At 48.9% G+C, this 14,530-nt stretch overlaps 1 pseudogene; it reads right to left on the reverse strand.

The window, feature by feature from the left end:
* Positions 1–11,205: 11,205 nt before the first annotated feature.
* On the reverse strand, positions 11,206–12,152 carry LOC141091197 (sorting and assembly machinery component 50 homolog pseudogene; annotated as a pseudogene).
* Positions 12,153–14,530: the final 2,378 nt, after the last annotated feature.

Genomic DNA, 14,530 nt, shown 5'->3' on the forward strand with positions numbered 1-14,530 from the left:
GCCAATGTTCCAGGTGTCAATGATGCACTGGCAGTGGTGGGTGGAGGAGCACTTTCTGGCAAATCCACATCCCTCCTGTCACGCACAAACCCTGTACCTGACCTTGCCACGCCAACATTTTCTCTTGCCCCCTGAGAAGCATCCTCCTCCCCAAAACAATCATCCCCCTCATCCTCCTCCTCTTCCTCTTCTTCCTCCACCTCATCCAGGACAGTTCCCTGACTAGAGAATGGCTGATATTCATCAAGGCTTCACTCCTCCTCCTGTTCCTCCTCCGCTACAGATGCCTGATCCTTAATGTGCATCAAACTTTGCATGAGCAGACCCATAAGTGGGATGCTCATGCTTATGATGGCGTCGTCTGCGCTTACCAGCAGTGTGCATTCCTCAAAACACTGAAGGACTTTACAGAGGTCTTTCAGCTTTGACTACTGCACATCCAACAACTCCATGTCTGCCCTCAAACTGCCTGCCCGTGTATCCTCCCACAAATGCATTACAGCTTGGGGAGGTGGAGCAATCGCTGCAGCATCTGCATACGACTGGAGTGTACAGGCGAGCGACGGATGTGTGAGCAGTCTTCGCACCTTTTGGAGCAGTGCTGTTAACTCCGGATAGTTATTTAGGAAGCACTGCACCACCAGGGTCAAAGTGTGAGCCAGGCAAGTTATGTCCGTGAGTTTTGCAAGGGCTATGTCTGCCACAATATTCCGTCCGTTATCACTGACTATGTTGCCTGGCTCAAGATGTAGACTGCCCAGCCATGACTCAGTTTGTCGCTGCATGTAGTCGGCCAGTACCTCTGCGGTGTGTCTGTTGTCGCCCAAAGACATCATCTTTAAGACAGCCTGCTGCCGCTTACCACTAGCTGTGCGATAGTGGGACACCTCGAGTGCAACACTGGCTGCTGCGGATGGAGTGCTCATGGGACTGTGCTCTGTTGACGAGCTTTTACTTCTGGAGGAGGAGGAGTAGGTTCGAACGCCCTACAGCCAACTGTTTCCTATACCTTGGGCAAGGCAGCACTTTTCCACCGCCGCTGTCCCCTGTGGAGCCAGCATCCACCACATTAACCCAGTGCGCAGTGATGGACACGTAACGGCCCTGGCCATGCCTACTTGACCATGCATCTGTTGTGAGGTGCACCTTTCCACTCACTGATCATTGGAGTGCATGGACAATGCGGTCTTTCACATGCAGGGATGGCTTTCGAGAAAAGAAGTGCCGACTGGGTAGGCCATAGAGTGGGACAGCGTAGGCCATGAGCTCTCGGAAAGCTTCGCTTTCAACCAAACGGAAGGGCATCATCTCTAATGAAATCAGTTTGGCAATGTAGGCGTTCAAAGCCAGTGTACGCGGATGAGAGGATGAGTACTTTCTTGTCCTACTCAGTGTCTGCTAGGGCGAGCTGGACTTGAGAGCTGCATATGGGGGAACTAGCGGTGGACCAGACGGACTGAGAGGGGGGTTGATGATGGTGATGGTGTTGGTGGTGATGGCCTAGATTCAGTATTTCGTTGCAAAACCATTGTGATTCCCTGACTGCTTTGGCCTTGCGACGACACCTCAACATTTATTGCTGGTGGTGTGCATACCGGTGGCGGTGGTCTTACAGTGGGGGAAGCGATGGAGCATTGCTGGCTACCTTCAGTCGGAGCAGGTGCACGTGTGGTACCTGAGGTTTTGTAGTCCGTCCACGCTTGCAAGTGCATGATGGTTAAATGTCTAAGCATGCAACTGATATTCAAATTTCTGAGATTTTTTCCCTCGGCTAAAGGTCCTTCCACACTTCTTACAGATAACCTTTGCCTCTTCAGTAGGATTTTTGACAAAGAAGTGCCACACTGCACTCTTCCTACTATGGTATAAATTTTCAGGGCTTGCACGCTGTGCTAATTTGACCGTGTGGCCAAGCTGTCCTGCACCTCTTTTGGTTTTTGTTCCACGTTTTTGGACAGCTACGGGCCTGCCAGATAACCGCTGCTGCGATGTCGATGTCTGCTGCGAATCCTTCTTCTCATCTGATCTATTGCAAGCGGCACCCTCTTCCCCCAATGCATGCCAATCAGGGTCAGCAACTGGGTCATCCATCACCTCCTCTTCAATTTGATCTGCATCTTCCTCTGTGTCATCGTGTAAGGTGGTATATTATGCGGGAAGGGGCACCTGAGTTTCATCAGGGTCAGATTCTGGCTCAGTAGACTGCGAGGGCAATGTAGTGCTGTGAATAAATATACCAGCAGAATCATCTAGCAGTCGCTGCGCATCAGTGCACTCCATGTCAGATTCACCTTGGACTGGGGAATTCAGGATTTGACTGGATAACCCAGGCATAGTATGTGAAAAGAGCTCCATGGAGTAATCTGAAGTGTGGGCTGCCGCATCCTTCAGTTTTGGTGGGGGTGAAGGACACAAGGAAAGGTGTTTTTCCTCACCAGAATCCTGCACTGACGACTCAGTGCTTGCAGGTTTTGAAAGTTCAGAAGAGGAGGCAATAGAGCTGGTGGCTGTTTAGGCAATGTAAGCCAAAACCTGTTCCTGATGCTCCGGCTTTAAAAGCGGCTTTCCTACTCCCAGAAAAGGGAACCTTACAGGCCTTCTTGTGCCAGACGATGACGCAGGCTCAACACCTCCTGCCTTAGCTGCTATTGTGCATTTGGCATAACCAGCAGATGCACCACCATCACAATCAGTACCAGCTGCCCCCCCACCCACATTCGCTGCCTCTTCCACCATACTTCCTCATGTTTCTGAAAATGTAACAAAAATACCAGCAGATATATGGTACTGTATGAGGAGCGTAAAGCTGTATAAGGTGTAGTTAAAAATTTAAATCTCCGAATATATTTCCTTAGTCACAGACGCTCTCCCAGTATGTATTTGACCATATGGATTATGGTCAAAAACATACTGGGAGAGCGTCTGTGACTAAGGAAATTTTCATTTTTCCTTACATGCACCATATAGAGCTGTCCGCTTCTGATACAGTACCGTATATCTGCTGGTTGGATACCAGCAGATATACGGTACTGTATCAGAAGCGGACAGCTCTATACGGTGTATGTATGGAAAAATGAAAATCTCCATCTATTTTTTGATGGACTCAACAGCAGATATACGATACTGTTAGAGAAGCAGACAGCTCTATATGGTGTATGGAAAAATGGAAATGTCCGTCTATGTATTTACGGACTCACACACACGCGCTGTCTCTGTATAGATTGGACCGTAATCCAAACAACAGATATACGATACTGTTTGAGAAGTGGAAGGCTGTATACGGTGTATGTATGGAAAATTTTAAATCTCCATCTGTTTTTTTACGGAGTCAATCATAGATAGCATGTATACGGTGTATGTATGGAAAAATGAAAATCTACAGTACGTCTATTTTTTTTCTGTAGTCACACACAGACGCTCTCTCAGTATGGATTTTACCATAATCTTAACAGCAGATATACGGTACTGTATCAGAAGCGGACAGCTCTATACGGTGTATGTATGGAAAAATGAAAATCTCCATCTATCTTTTTATGGAGTCACACACAGATAGCATGTATTTGTCCGTGAGGAGCGTACAGCTCTATACGGTGTATGTATGGAAATTTTTAAATCTGTCTATTTTTTCACAGAGTCACACACACACGCTGTCTCTATAGATTTGACCATTATCAAACAGCAGATACAGTGGGGAAAAAAAGTATTTAGTCAGTCAGCAATAGTGCAAGTTCCACCACTTAAAAAGATGAGAGGCGTCTGTAATTTACATCATAGGTAGACCTCAACTATGGGAGACAAACTGAGAAAAAAAAATCCAGAAAATCACATTGTCTGTTTTTTTTTCATTTTATTTGCATATTATGGTGGAAAATAAGTATTTGGTCAGAAACAAGCAATCAAGATTTCTGGCTCTCACAGACCTGTAACTTCTTCTTTAAGAGTCTCCTCTTTCCTCCACTCATTACCTGTAGTAATGGCACCTGTTTAAACTTGTTATCAGTATAAAAAGACACCTGTGCACACCCTCAAACAGTCTGACTCCAAACTCCACCATGGTGAAGACCAAAGAGCTGTCAAAGGACACCAGAAACAAAATTGTAGCCCTGCACCAGGCTGGGAAGACTGAATCTGCAATAGCCAACCAGCTTGGAGTGAAGAAATCAACTGTGGGAGCAATAATTAGAAAATGGAAGACATACAAGACCACTGATAATCTCCCTCGATCTGGTGCTCCACGCAAAATCCCACCCCGTGGGGTCAGAATGATCACAAGAACGGTGAGCAAAAATCCCAGAACCACGCGGGGGGACCTAGTGAATGAACTGCAGAGAGCTGGGACCAATGTAACAAGGCCTACCATAAGTAACACACTACGCCACCATGGACTCAGATCCTGCAGTGCCAGACGTGTCCCACTGCTTAAGCCTGTACATGTCCGGGCCCGTCTGAAGTTTGCTAGAGAGCATTTGGATGATCCAGAGGAGTTTTGGGAGAATGTCCTATGGTCTGATGAAACCAAACTGGAACTGTTTGGTAGAAACACAACTTGTCGTGTTTGGAGGAAAAAGAATACTGAGTTGCATCCATCAAACACCATACCTACTGTAAAGCATGGTGGTGGAAACATCATGCTTTGGGGCTGTTTCTCTGCAAAGGGGACAGGACGACTGATCCGGGTACATGAAAGAATGAATGGGGCCATGTATCGTGAGATTTTGAGTGCAAACCTCCTTCCATCAGCAAGGGCATTGAAGATGAAACGTGGCTGGGTCTTTTAACATGACAATGATCCAAAGCACACCGCCAGGGCAACGAAGGAGTGGCTTCGTAAGAAGCATTTCAAGGTCCTGGAGTGGCCTAGCCAGTCTCCAGATCTCAACCCTATAGAAAACCTTTGGAGGGAGTTGAAAGTCCGTGTTGCCAAGCGAAAAGCCAAAAACATCACTGCTCTAGAGGAGATCTGCATGGAGGAATGGGCCAACATACCAACCACAGTGTGTGGCAACCTTGTGAAGACTTACAGAAAACGTTTGACCTCTGTCATTGCCAACAAAGGATATATCACAAAGTATTGAGATGAAATTTTGTTTCTGACCAAATACTTATTTTCCACCATAATATGCAAATAAAATGAAAAAAAAAACAGACAATGTGATTTTCTGGATTTTTTTTTCTCAGTTTGTCTCCCATAGTTGACGTCTACCTATGATGTAAATTACAGACGCTTCTCATCTTTTTAAGTGGTGGAACTTGCACTATTGCTGACTGACTAAATACTTTTTTTCCCCACTGTATACGATACTGTTTGACAAGCGGACAGCTCTATACGGTGTATGTATGGAAAATTTTTCATCTCCGTCTTTTTTTTACGGAGTCACACACAGATAGCATGTATATGTCCGTGATACCAGCCGGTAAACGGTAGTGTGTGAGGAGCGTACACCTCAATACGGTGTGTGAAAAAATGAATGCTCTGTAACTGTGCAGATAATCAGAATAAAAGTTTTTTTGCTTTTAAAAAAGCAGTCTGCACAGCAGTGTGCACACAGCAATGCAGCTATCAGGTAGCCTTATAAGGCAGCCTAATAACCACCAGCGCTGCTGCACACACAAAAATCCTCCCCTGTGACTGCACACTAATTGTACAGTTGAAATCGCTATCAGAAGAAGCACATTTTTTTTTCTTTGTTGCCTAACGCTCCCCCTATTGAGAATCAGCAGCAGCACCTCTCCCTATGCTAAGATTTGCAGAAGTAAAATGGTGGTCGGCTGTCAGGGCTTTTATAGCCACTGTGACGCCACAGAAAGCAAGCCAATCACACGAATGCCCTTCTCTAAGATGGTGGTGGCCACTGTCGATGTCATCGCGTTGCCCACAGTGTGCATCCTTGATGATTGGCTGAGAAAAGGCGCTGGAAACTTTATGGGAAACACGACTTTGGTGCGCGGGTCTGCGACCTCATAGCTGACCTCACGCTATGGTCGGGTTGCGATCGGCGAAGCCTGACTTTAGCGAAAGTCGGCGGCTTATAAATTTGACCGACCCATTTCGCTCAACTGTAGTCTCCAGAACTTTACCAGTGTACCTCTGCCTCTGCTGGATGGGAGTTGTGTCTCTCACGCCTGTACTCCTTGGTTTTCCATTGAACTGTGACCTGTGTCACCAGCCTTTTCAGATTGGAATTCTTTTAAGAATTCCACAAAAGCAGCCCTCTGGTACTGTACCATTTTTGTACACCTGTCTGCCTCTGGAATAAGAGAATGAAAGTTCTCCTTGTAGCGTGGGTCTAGAAGTGTCACCAACCAGTAATGACTGTCATCCAAAATTTTGAGAACGCGAGGGTTACGGTCAAGGCAGCGTAACATAAACTCAGCCATGCGTGCCAGACTGCTAACAGGCAAGACTTCCATGTTCTCACCAAGAGGATGACTGACCATGCTCTACTCTTAATCCTCCTCCTCCCTGTCCTCAGACCATCCCCGCTGAACAGTATGATATTTGTGCTTGTAATACTGTCTATAGTGCATGAAACTAGCTCCTGTTCTTCCTCCTCTTACTCCTCTTCCTCATTGTAACCCCATCCATGTTGGGATGAGATGAGGCTGGGCTGTGTGTAATCACCCTGTATGGTTCCTTGCTCCATCTCATGCAATGCATCCTCTTTGATTGTGAGCAGAGAGCGTTTCAGAACACAGCGAAGTGGGATGGTGATGCTAATTATGGCATCATTGCCGCTCACCATCTTGGTAGAGTCCACAAAGTTTTGGAGGATGGTACATATGTCTGACATCCATGTCCACCACTGAGGTCTTATGTGTGGAGTCTGAACTGAATACCAATGGCCTTGTTGGTGCTGGTAGTCAACAACTGCCTTCTTCTGCTCACAAATCCTTTCCAACATATGCATTGTAGATTTCCAACATGTGGGGACATCACACAACAGTCGGTGAGCTGGAAGCTGCAATCGCTCCTGAAGCACGGCAATGGCGGCTGAAGCTGTAGCTGACTTTCTAAATGGGCACTCTGGTGGCATAATTTCAAAAGCATATCCAGCAGTTCCGGGTAGCTTTTGAGAAACCATTGAACCGCGAGGTTAAGCACATGGACCAGGCATGGTACATGTGTGGTCTCGCCTCGCTTCAAACCAGGTTCCATCCATTGTCACACATGACCATGCCTGGCTGTAGATTCAGCATGTGTCAGCCACAGATCTGCCTGCTCTTTCAGAGCTGTCCACAACTCTTCAGCATTGTGCGGTTTGTCACCTATGGATATTAGCTTCAGTACAGCATGTTGCCGCTTGGCTGAAGCAGTGCTGCAGTGCTTTCAGCTTGTGACTAATGTGGTCATTTTGGAGATGGAGGTTGAATAGGAGGAGGAGGAAATGCAGAAGCTGTAAACTGTGGGGGCAACCCTGATTGACGTAGGGCCCGCAATCCTCGGTGTCGGGAGGACGTGTTCCATCCCAAGATCCGACTAGGCCCCGGCTTCCACTATGTTAATCCAGTGTGCCCACAGCGAGATGTACCATCTTTGCCCACAAGCTCTTGTCCATGTGTTCGTGGTTAGGTGTATTTTCCCAGTAACTGCATTGTTGAGGGCATGGCTAATGTTGTGGGACACATGTTTGTGTAATGAAATAGTGGTGGCATGGACCGAGTAGCGAGGGACAGCCGCCTCCATCAGGTTGTGGAAAGTTTCCTTCTCCACAAGCTTAAAAGGCAACATTTTGAGTGCAAGCAGATGAACAATGTTTGAATTTAGTAGTGTGGCCTGTGGGGAATCGGCTGTTTATTTGCACTTGCGTTTCAAGGGCTGGGTTATGGACAACTGAACGTTGCACTGGGACAAGGACGTGGACGTACTTGATGATGGTGCTATTTGAATGTGTGCTGTGCAATGACAGGTGCAGGGCAGGAGGCATCTTCGCATGCACCATGAACAGAGGATTGGCTTTCATGCACAATAGCGGAAGAAGTAGTGGTGTCACCCGCAGGCACTGTTCGTGGACCCTGGGGTTCGGCCCATAAACTCGGGTGCTTTGCTGCCATGTGCCTGATCATGCTGGTGGTGGTCAGGCTCGTAGTTTTGCTACCCATGCGGATGCTGGTTTGGCAGGTGGTGCAAATAGCCTTGTGGGGTTATCAGGAGAGTCTTTAAAAAACAACCAGACTAGGGAAGACCTAACAGTTGGACCTGCAACTTCCGTCGTGTTGGTATTACGGGGATCGGTTGACATCCTTCTGTCTGTGGCCACCACACTGCTTCTTCCAGCCAGTTGGGGTGCTAAGCCTCCCTCCCCCTGTGTGCTGCTGTCCTCACATTGCATGTCCTCCTGCCAGCTTGGGTCATTTACTATATCAACTACCACCTCATCCTTCACTTCCGCACCCTGGTCCTCCTCCTGACTTTCTGCTAATTGTGTCTCATCCAACTCTTGTGGCACTTTCCCACTGTCACCTTTGTGTAATCATGGCAGCTCAAATATTTGGACATCTCTACATCCGATTTTCTCTTGCCTTGCTTCAAGTGGACCGGACGATAGGCCAGAATGTTTAAATAGAAAAGTGAACAGCTCTTCGGAGTGTCCAAGTGTGGGATAATTTATCTCTGGGTGCTCGACGTGGTGGATCAGGGTGAAGAATATGTGGTCCGGACTCACGGCTACTCAGACTTGACTGTTTAGAATACAGGGTGGTGGTGGTGATGGCAAAGTGACTAGAAGCATTATCCACTATCCAACCAACAACCTTTTGACACTGCTTTCGGTTCAGTAGTGGTGTGCTGCTGCGGTCCCCTAGTAATTGGGACAGGAAGTTCGGGCGAGAAGATGTGGGTGTTTGTTATGGCACAATTTCAGCTTGCCTACAGCTTCCGTCTTGGCCTCTGCATGCACCATCATCATCACCCCGTTCACTTCCCCGACCCTTGCCATGTGCCTTACCCATTTTAAATGGGGTACAATATTTTCCACGTTCAGTACAGATGGCTGAATTGGAGCAAATTTACAGTATATGTATTTGTGTGCAAGAAAACCACAGTTTAAAATATCTTGCCTGAAAGTAACAATGTTTTTTTTTTGCAGCAAACCTGTGTCAATAACTAGGCAAAGACACAGCAAAAAAATGCAATGGAGGCCTGAAATAGCACAATGTTGAGGGCACTGATATGTGAGGCCTGTGATGGAGATACCCAACTTTCAAATATCTGTCCTTTTTTTTTTTTAGCAAACAGCTGTCAATAACTAGCCTACGACACAGCAAAAAAATGCAATGGAGACCTGAAATGGCACAATTTTGAGTGCACTAATATGTGAGGCCCATGATGGAGATACCCAACTTTCAAATATCTGGCCAGTATTTTTTTGCAGCAAACTGGTGTCAATAACTAGGCTAAGACACAGCAAAAAAATGCAATGGAGGCCTGAAATGGCACAATTTTGAGCGCACTAATATGCAACCTGCGTGGTGGACAAAACCCAGGGTAAAATAGCTGGCCTGTAGGTAACTATTTTTTTTTTTCAGCAAACTGGTGTCAAAAAATTGTATCACACACTCCAACAAAATTTTAAAGTAGCACAGAAATGGCTGAATTTTCTGTGCACTCAGATGTGATCGCTGTGACGGCCAAACCCCTGATTAAAATAGCTGGATTTTCACACTGTACTATGGAAAGGATCTGGCTGTATTCTGCAGTGCCAAGAAGCAAATGGAGAAAATACACCGTGTCCTCTGGATTGCTTTTGAAGAAAATAATCTGGATTAAGATGCAAAAAAATTTTTTCCTGGCCATTGATGACTGGGGCTATGTATATATGGTAAATATCTGTAATAGGCAGCAGCAGCAGACAGTAATGGAATGGATCCTCTTGCTGTATGCAATGAAGTATGCCACATACATTGCCTGCCTAGCACTGATATCTATATTCACCGTATAACGGCTGGCATTACAGTGAGTGGCAGACAATCCCTGCATGTTGATTGGCACTCTAAAGACCGCCAATCATGCAGGGCGGGTATCCCAGCTCCTGCCGAGCAAACCCGGAAATGCTCGGTGCTCGGGTGAGCACCGAGCACTACAGAGCATACTCACTCATCATTGCCTCTCACCTGAAAGTCCCTTCTGCTCCTCATCATCTCTCATCTGATCCTTATCGCATTTTCATTTCACCACTGCGAGCACTGAAATCCAGTGCTTCCTCACACTAGGCAGGATCTCCAGCTCTGATGAAGCCAGGGATGGATCTGTGCATGTGCCATTAAGGTCATAGCACACACCACTCTGCTATGTACTCATTCAGCTCTACTTCACATTCACTAAACTCTGCATCACATACTTTTGTCACACAAATTCACTTAGCTCTGCTACACACACTCAGTTCTCCTATACACTAACTCAGCTCTTAGACATACTGCTCTGCTATAGACTCAGTGCACGTAGGGTAAAAGTGAAATTGGGAGTTGAAGGGGTTGCTCGTGTAGGGAAGGTGACCTGACGGATGGACGGACTAGTCTGAAGAAGAAGGAAAGGGATGCACAGTGTAGACAGGTGTTAGTAATGACAGTGGGAAAACAGCTAGGAAAGTGTAGTGGACGTGCAGTACCTTGGGAGGACAGTAGATGGCAGGGAGGAGCGTGAGCAAAGGACTTTACAGCAGCTTAGGGCTTTAGAAACCGTTGGTCATGGGGGGCGTGGTGACAGTTAGAGTGACAGTTTCAAGGAACCGGGAGAGTTATAAATACTAAGGGAGGGTTCCAGAAAGTTCCAGTCCCCAGGGGGAGCTCAGGTGACAGGAGGACTACGCCAGTCTGTGTGCCCTGAGGAGAATCCGACCAAGGGGATTGAGGAGAGGAAACGTCAGGGGGGTGGTCCTGACAGGAAAGGACCGCAGCAGAGACGAGGCTCTGGGTGAAGGACACCGTATGTAACACGACGACTGAGCAGTAGAAGCGCTGTTGGTTTACGGGCCTAAGGCGGCCACAGTGACGGGCCTGTCAGGAGCGTCGACAGTAAAGGAGGGGACGGTGTGTGCAGACACGTCCCTAGTGTACGGTGTGAGAAGCGGCTCTGGAAACGGAGGGCCGAGAGGTGTGCCGTCAGTCGGACGGCCAGCGTGAATAAACTTGGACCTGTTGCACCCAGAATCTGCCTCCATCGTGTCTCTGTTATCATCTCTGCACGGTAAGAAGTGGGACCACCCCCTATCATCCCCCAGCTCGGCCCACTACCGACACTACATTTGGCGTAGTCGGCAGGATTGTAGAATTGCGGGAATCAATCATCATTGAATGCGAGAGAGAAGACTTCAGGGAGTGACCACTTTCCTCCCGGATGGCGAACGATGCGGTTCTTGCTAAACAGCCGAGTTCTCGCCAGACTCCCTCCCACTTCAAGGTGTGGCTGGTCTTCCATATTGGAAAATTGACTTCAGTGGACAGGCCGCGGTCGGTCTCTCGCAGCGAGCTCCAGGGGAACTGTCCGGTCACTTTGTACAGATTGAAGCAGAAGTTCCTTTCAAAGTTCCCGACTTGCGGTTTGAAGAAGGACAGACCGTACGACGTCTCCTTGGTTCCGTACGAGAACTGGAAAGTCATCTTTTCGGCCCGACCAAACAAGTTTGGCAATTTGAGTCCAAGAACCATGCTGCCTTCATTGTTGCCGACCATCGTGTTATAACTCCCGGTTAACCTTCGTAGCTCGGTGATTTCGAAGGTGACGTCCAGGCCGTTGGGAAGAGCGTCGTCGTCTGGGCAGGTATCCACTAAGACTTCCACTTCTCGGAATATTCCCATACGGAGGAGCTTCTCTTGGGCCTCGTGGGATTTCCTCACCACCTCAATGAGATTCTTCGCCTTGAAGACATCAGCGATCTCGGCCATGACCAGGTCGTCCTTTGTCCTTCCCAGACCTTCGAAGTGAACGCGCTGAACCACAACATCTTTATTTACTAAGATTTCCTGCTTCTTCTGCGGCTCCACTTCCACCAGATCGCCGTCATCACTTCCGGGCCCAAAATCCGGCCCATTCATAGGAAGAGGATCCAAACTCCGAGCGTGCACCGTCCCCATCTCTCCGGTCTCTGTTCGTCTCCGGTAACAGCTGCCTCGATGACCGCCCCGGACTACCAACCACTCCTGGAGGCCGCCATGACACTTAGAATGGCAGTGGCGGCAGGAGAACGAGCTGAGACAGAAGACGTCATCTTCGGGTCCATGGGCAAGAAGAGGAGTCTGTGCGGAGCCCGTGCGGAGCCAGAAGGAGCGGCCGCCATTGATACCGGCGGAGAGTCTCCCCGCGGAGCCCCTGAGTCTGGAAGCTAGGCCCGCTGAGCAGCGAGTTGGAGAGCGGAGGCTGCGGGATGAGCCGTGCGGTGGTGTGACAGAGGCCGCGGTGCCGGGGAAGGTGAGAGTTCCCCCGGCCCTGCCGGCGGCTTCACAAGCGGCCCCTATCATTTTGCCACAACACGCAGCCTCCAGTGTACCGGAAGGCCCGGCTGCGGAGGGCCCTATGCTATACGTGGAATTGAGCAAGGCCCTAGCTCCCGTTCCCGAGCCTTCCCGCCCGGAGTCACCAGGGCGGAGCTCATTTACAGAAGGCGCGGTTGCGCTCCCTCGGCCGGTGTCAGCCTCATCACCCGAACCGGCCGTTACTCCGGCTTTGCTGGAAGTTGTGGATGCGGCCTACCCTGCGGCCGTGGTAATAGTATTGGAACCGGCTAGGGTCTGTTTAACGGGCCCTGTGGACCAGCCCTCCGGAATCACGGCTGCTCCCATCCGCTACCCGGCCCCAGCGGCTGCTGGGCCACAGATATCATCGACCGCCTCTGCCCCGCGCCCTTTCTCGGCAAGGTCCCACCCACCGGACTCTGGGACTGGCGCGGTACCCTCCGTTTGGGTTGCGGAGGTGGTAAAACAAAAGAAGGTTCGAGAGCAGGAAGTATGGAGCCTGCTTCATTCAAAAGGGGAGGCTGGCATGGCGGTGGAAAGATCCCGGGGGCGGCTGGTGTACAAAAATGTGGCCCGGGGGTATGGCTTCATACGTGATCAGACTGGTCAGAAGGTATACGTGAACGTAGCCACCATACGCCACGGCCGTGCCCTGGAAATAGGGTACTTTGTCTCTTATTATAAAGAATACTGCCCCCGCGGGTATTATGCGGTGGCAGTATTGGCGGTACCTGAGGAACGCGAACCCCCGTAAAGAGGACTGTATTGGACACTCCCTTCACCCCAGGAGTTCCACGGCTGTGGGCCCCTTGCTACCGGCCATCAGGAGATGGCCTGGACTGTCAGAGTCTAGTTTTAAAGAAAAAATGTTTTATGTGATTAAGCTGTTTTTTTTAGAATGTTCCTCTTACAGGATGTTACTTACTGATTTGGAAACTTGACAGAACGGGGATACGAAGACAAGAGGGAGTGTCCATGTCCAAGGAAGGGGGAGGGAAAAGGAGTGCTGGCGATGTTTATTGTTGAACGTTGAGTTTTAAAGCAAAAGAAAATGAAAAAAAAAAAATTATAAAAAATGGGTACTTGTGCTATTATAAAGTTGTGTAATGTATGATATGCCAAAGTAAAATGCAACAGGTTCGGGTAAGGGAAGGTCTGCGGGACCAAAGGAAAGTGTGAGATCCGGTAGGGATCTAAGAGTTGAGGTCTGGGAGACCGGGACGCCGACCATGACATGTAATTGAAAGAAGGGAAAATGAGTTGGAAGATGTGAAAATGACAGCCGTCCTAGGTCAGGTCCCCAACACCACGGACACCCCTGAAGAAGGAAAGGCGGGCGCCGGCAATGATCTGGTAGGTGTGTGGCCTCGATCATGGCGTACCGGATAGTGAAAGGTAACAGAAGGGGAGAGTAGGGGAAAGATACACGCCGTAGAGAGAATACGGGTGTACCTTGCCCAGTTTGAAAGACGTTGTCATGTGGCGTGCGCGCTGGTGAGTAGCAGTAGGCTGCTCAGAGCATAGTGCTCCCAGTATGGTTCGGCCCCCGCAGATAATGGGTTTGGCTCAACAGCTGGTCTGACAACAGAATGTAGGTGTAGATTCAGAACGACGAAGGCAGGGATGACGATTGTCGAGGACGACAATGGACAAAGGAAGGAGGAGTGTAGGGAAGGTGACCTGACGGACGGACGGACTAGTCTGAAGAAGAAGGAAAGGGATGCACAGTGTAGACAGGTGTTAGTAATGACAGTGGGAAAACAGCTAGGAAAGTGTAGTGGACGTGCAGTACCTTGGGAGGACAGTAGATGGCAGGGAGGAGTGTGAGCAAAGGACTTTACAGCAGCTTAGGGCTTTAGAAACCGTTGGTCATGGGGGGCGTGGTGACAGTTAGAGTGACAGTTTCAAGGAACCGGGAGAGTTATAAATACTGAGGGAGGGTTCCAGAAAGTTCCAGTCCCCAGGGGGAGCTCAGGTGACAGGAGGACTACGCCAGTCTGTGTGCCCTGAGGAGAATCCGACCAAGGGGATTGAGGAGAGGAAACGTCAGGGGGGTGGTCCTGACAGGAAAGGACCGCAGCAG

This window comes from Dendrobates tinctorius, unplaced genomic scaffold, assembly GCF_039654945.1.
Source record: "Dendrobates tinctorius isolate UK_male_01 unplaced genomic scaffold, ASM3965494v1 ptg000049l, whole genome shotgun sequence".
In the NCBI taxonomy this organism is placed as follows: domain Eukaryota; kingdom Metazoa; phylum Chordata; class Amphibia; order Anura; family Dendrobatidae; genus Dendrobates; species Dendrobates tinctorius.